The sequence below is a fragment of the Limulus polyphemus genome, unplaced genomic scaffold (genome assembly GCF_000517525.1).
Source record: "Limulus polyphemus unplaced genomic scaffold, Limulus_polyphemus-2.1.2 Scaffold4213, whole genome shotgun sequence".
In the NCBI taxonomy this organism is placed as follows: domain Eukaryota; kingdom Metazoa; phylum Arthropoda; class Merostomata; order Xiphosura; family Limulidae; genus Limulus; species Limulus polyphemus.
The window spans coordinates 29,314-34,918 of NW_013669823.1; the positions used below are offsets into that span (position 1 = coordinate 29,314).

The window sequence follows — 5,605 nt, forward strand, 5'->3', positions numbered from 1 at the left end:
CTATACTTTAGGCTTAATATACCAACACTCACTACACACCACCACCACCACCTCCTCATGGCCCCCTTTCACCCCTGTCACTAAAATCATAATGTGCAGACAGTAGTCAAACTATTCTATCTGGATAAATGCATTCTGGCTTTTATGGCTCCTCCTATTTTGAGAAATCAAGCGTGACATGACACACAATGGCTTTTATATAGGTTAGATGTCTTAGGAATTAGATTAGTGTTTAGACAGTATTGTCTGGTACTGATTAATTGGTTTTATCTCTAATATTAACTTACACATTCCTTGTAACTAGTTTATGTAAATTCAGTGATGCATGACTCTATATGCAGATTTCTTGAAGGAAAATAGGGTTTTTGTTTGCTCTTTTCTTCCATACATCTAGAATTTAAGTTTGGAAAAGTTATTTGTGAAAGTTCATGTTTTTTGTATTTTCCTCTACACTATTTAAATCTGTTTTTAGACTACTATCTTTATTTTAAATGCCCCAGTGATTATAGAGACTTTGAAGATTTATAAAGCTAAAAATTGATATCCATGGTGGAACATCACTTGTAGCCAATTATGTCACTTTAAAATCAGCTTTAACTGTGAAGCTGAGGTTCTGTGGTTCTCATCTCATTGCCCCTCCAAACAATATATATAAAATGCTATGAATTTCTGGAGCTGTGGGTGAGCTATTACAGCGATGAATCTTTCTAAAAGGATATCCTTATCTCTCTGCACACAATAGCTATTCCTGTCATGCATGCCACTAGCCTTGAGTTAAGACATGTGTTTTAACCTTCACCAATAACCTATGCACAGTGATCCCCATAGCCACTTGCACTTGAAACTGACTTTATTTCTCTTTCTTGGCACTGTTGTGAATGGATGTGTTTTTGAAGTTTAAACATTATTCATTGGAGTTAGATTTCCACTGTCTTTATTACAGCATTAACTTTCATTCATTTTGTTTTATTTGATTTCAATGGGCATTGCCTTTCAGTTATTGTGTATTAAAAAATAAAAATCTGGAGGATTCCTATAATCACAATGAATTTTCAAGTGACAGTGACTACTACTTCCTTCCAAGGTTCTGACACTGTAGCTCTCACTGACCAATTAACTGTGGAGACCTTTACTGCCATTATTTAACATGTCATGAATTTGTTAATGTCTTCAATACCTGAAGTCCCATTTACTCCCTTTAGGGGCTGACACCCTGTTTCCATTAATTCTAATGATCAATTTTTTCATCTTTGCCTTTTTCTGACCCTTTTCCTTCATTACCTATCCTCTCTGAAGACCTAGACTGTAACGTTCAATACCTTGACAAGGGATATTTGTTCTGCTTTGTCCCTGCTTCCTTTGTTACAGGGACCTGAAATGTGATACTCTTCTCTCTGTTATTTGTCCTCCCTGTTCGTACCTTCATGACCTTCATCAGGCTTCTTTTCTTTGCCCTGAAGTCTTCATTGGTGTTTCAAACACCTTGGAGATGGTGGCTGGTACTGCCCAACACCAGTCTTCCCTTTTCTTGGTTTCTTGTCTCTCCCAACCTCTTGAATCTATGCATGTTCCTCAACCCATTGAACCTCTCACCCTTTCTCTTTCTCTCTCTCACACATTCTGTCAGTGACTACCTCCATTTGAATCCAGTTGGCTCGTAACTAATCCTAGTTTCTTCTTGGGAGGCCTTTTTCTTGACCACATCATTTTTCTTCTCAGAGGCTGCTTATCCAGCTGCTTGATTGGTCAAGCTTTCCAAGTCATTCCTCACTCTGATCTAATAATAGGTCCACCCTAGAGTCTTTCTCAGTTCTTGACTCTGTTCGATTCTGCCTTACCCCATTTATCTGCAAGACATGGAGTGTCTAGTCACCTCTACTTCCTGAGCAAGAGGTTTTATCTCTTTTTAGGGACTCTTGCAACTCTCAAACATTTGGTCCCTTTAGGCCTCACTCACATGAGGATTTTTCAGTGGGCTTTAAGTGATCATTGGAATATCTGCATTCTTCTGTCTCTCATGAGGCTTCTGCCTTCTCTACTTGAATATCTGTCATTGTGGTTGGATCGTGCCAACATTGTGGTCAGCATTCCAGTGCTGCCCCCACGTCTGAATCTGTATCTCTTCATTGACCATCTCTTACAGGTTGGGGCACATCTCTGGATGACTCCATTGCCTTAGGGGTTTGGTCTCATGTAGAGCATATTTTTGACATCAACATTCTGTAACTCTTGTTCTAACATAGAGCATGTTCATCTTTCCTACCTTGACTGGTGGATTACTTGTTTATAATCCATTTTGACAATTTTACAGTTGTTTCCGATATCAATTGTTAGGGTGGGACTCACTCCAGAGACCTTTGCATACACACATTGGACTTTTTGTTTAGGTTTCATTCAGATGAGGTTTGTCTAACTGCCTGTCATGACCTGAGTTTTGAACTTGGGAGCAAATCATCTCTTACAACTGGACAGGATTCTTCTTATGGAGTGATTACTCCATCCTCTGGTGTTTTGCTGAATCTGCTCCTAGTTGAGTATGCCAATGATCAATATCTTCACCACTTTTCTCAATTCCAAACTTCCCCTCTTCTGGTCCTCAGTATGCCAACCAGCTGCTTTGGCTGTGGATGCTCTCAGGCAGAACTGGTTTCATCTCTTTGTATGTGTAATCTTTACTACAACCTCATGTGTCTCTTTTTCACCTGGGAGTGTTGTCCCTTTATTTTCATGTGTGTGATTTATCCTGTCCTTTGCTTGTCGATATGATTTCTCCAACCACATAGCCTTTCTACTCTATTCCAGGGCCTTTCTCTTCAGTCAACTTCTCTGTAGAGAGCTCATCTAGGATTTCACAGTTGCACTGGCCAGTCCACCATGTTAGTCTGCTGTCGTATGCAGAAGTAAGGATATTGTTTTGGAAGTTGACATTTTCTTTACCTGAAAATGTATTTCTAATAAATAGATACCTCTCTTCACCCTTCCTACCCACTACTGGTGTAGATTATACTTGCTTCATCTAAGAATGAAGTTAATTTTGAGTACATCTGCCTATGGGGATTTACTGAGCATGGAGGATGTGTCATCCTGTTGGTGGAGGGCTACTGTCTTAGGTGGGAGATAGCTCAAGGCTAGTGGCATGCATAAAATTTGAAAGGCAGGTGTATGAGGAATGGTTATTGTGTGAAGAGTTGTTATTTATCTATTGCAATACATTTTCAGGTAAGGAAATGGTGTTGTTGTCTAGCTGCTTTCTCTCTAGTATATCACTTTAATAATAGGAATAGCTAGTACAGATACCTTTCAAGTAGCTTTGTTCAAAAATCAACAAGTTTATTTTAGTTTAGAGTGAATAAATGTCTAGACCATATTTTAAATTTTTGTGCAAGTTTCTTGTGTGCCTCAGAGTATGTGGGTGGGGGTTTGCTGCATCTGAACTCTGAAAACCCTCATTTACTCTGTGGAAATGTCTCTTAGAATCACGTTTTTAAAGCAGCTGTATGCATATATAAGATGATGTCTGAGCTTAAATGAAGAAATATTAGTATAAATTTGGTAGAGCATAGGATTCTAACATGATAAGCAAAATAGGTTTAAAATAATCTGTACGTGATTATTATCATTGAATATGCCTATTCAGATGATTCATTTGAAGAAGTTCCTGCTCCTGAAGTTTTCAGACAAATTGATCAAAGACTTTTACCACCAAAAAAGAAAATCAACCAAGAAATGTTGTGGGAGAAACCTGTTGTAACTTTTGGTATTAAGAAACTGTCATTGGTAAGTTTGTTTCATCTATACATGTCTATTTTTTGAAGAAGCAATCAAAAACTATGAGATTAAATGTTTTCTTCATGCTGTCAAAATAAAACTCAATTATGAAATTACTTTTAAAATAAGAAAAATCATTTATTGTTATTATTTGAAATTGTTTCATACAAAAATTATAGCCAACAACTGTTATTTACCATATTTGTTTAAAGGTATTACACATTAATGTGAGTATGCAGTTTTTTTAGTTATTTTTTCTGATTACTGATGTGGCAGACTTCAGTTTTATAACACACCAGACTTGTATGTATTACTCAGAATTTGAAAAAACAACAACATAAATTTAACAGAAAATAGTGCTTTTATTTTAGTTTTTTGCTGATAATGTCACCAGTAAGTAAGAAAGGAATTTTTCTATTTTACTGATTTAATAAAAATTAGCAACATATCTAAACAAGAGGGAATCCTCAATAGATGTGGCACTTGAAATTCTTTTAGGCAGGATTAGAATAAATTAATCTATCAGACCTTGGGCATGGTCAAATACATCATTCAAAAGGGTTTGACCTCCTGAGTCTCAAATCAGTCAAGAGATAATGGAGCTATGAGCTAAAAGTTTGTTCATGAAAAAAAATACTAAGAGCCATTCAATGAGCCACTCATCCATGGCTAAAAAGTAACAAATCCTCAAAAGTAGCACTTCATGTGCAGAGTGTTGTTCACAATCTGTAGGAACAACTTACACATCCAATCACCTTGCTTCTGGCTATCCCCATCACCCATGACTTCCCAGGTTGAAAGTCTTAATCCTTCAGATATTGGTAGGTCAAAGTGCAAATGTCACAACCTTTTTACATAGCTACACTTATAACTATTATAAACTACTATATTCTTAAAGTATTCTAATAAAGTTAGCATGAAATGTAGTTTATAATTCAAATTCTAATATTATATAAGTTTTGAAATGAATAAACGGAAATATTTAAATATCTCTTAATCTTCATTTTTATGTATCACATGACACTTTTATACTTTGAAATGGCCATCATAAACATCTTTCCACCCCTATATTCTTTTCTAACTTACACACTTGAAATTTAAACACCCTCCCTCCAGCTAAAATGAAAATTTATAGCATTTATTCTTCTTACATTAATAAGTTATGTGCTATAAACTGAAATTCTTATGCCATGCCCCTCCTAGCACAAGCTGTCTTCAAAAAATGTGATTAATTCTCTCTCTTATTTATTATTGGATTATTATTGTAAAGAGAATATTTTAATTTACTTCATCTTTGTGATGTTAATTCATTCTCATGGTCAATTTTGAGTTATTCTTCATCAATTTCATAGCTTGCTTTTACCAAGATTGCCTCGACCAGGTAAGAAAAATATTAGGTTGTCAAGAAATTAATGTTGCATTTTAGAACACTTTCATTAACCACCCCCCAAAAAATTTACATCACGTATAATAGTTAAACAAACTGCCTAAATGTCACGTTAGTGTAGCCTATATAATGTGTGAAGTTTAGTATGCTCTAATCCCTTATAGGGATGGCACACGACGAGATACACATTCGGCATGTAATGTTGTTTGAAAACTAGAAGGGAAACAATGCCTCTATAGCCACAAAGAATATCAAAGATGTTTATGGAAATGTTTTGAACCTTCGTAAGTGTCAATGATGATTCAACAAATTTCGTTCAAGTGACTTTAGCCTTAAAAACTGTGAGGACAATTATTGATATTGATATTAATGCTCTGAAGATGCTTGTTGAGTCTAACCCAAGGCAACACACTTGTGAAATGGCCCTGAAATTGCATGTCTCTCATTAAA

The 5,605-nt window shown here is 35.9% G+C and overlaps 1 protein-coding gene across 10 annotated transcripts in view; it reads left to right on the top strand.

The window, feature by feature from the left end:
* Positions 1-5,605, top strand: part of LOC106470776 (HMG box-containing protein 4-like) — a 79,776-nt gene that overhangs the window by 19,920 nt on the left and 54,251 nt on the right. For all 10 annotated transcript variants that reach the window (XR_002613128.1, XM_013931344.2, XM_022399415.1 and 7 more), the window contains one exon: positions 3,638-3,777. The gene's annotated coding sequence lies outside the window, so the exon portion shown is untranslated. The remainder of the gene's footprint in view (positions 1-3,637; positions 3,778-5,605) is intronic.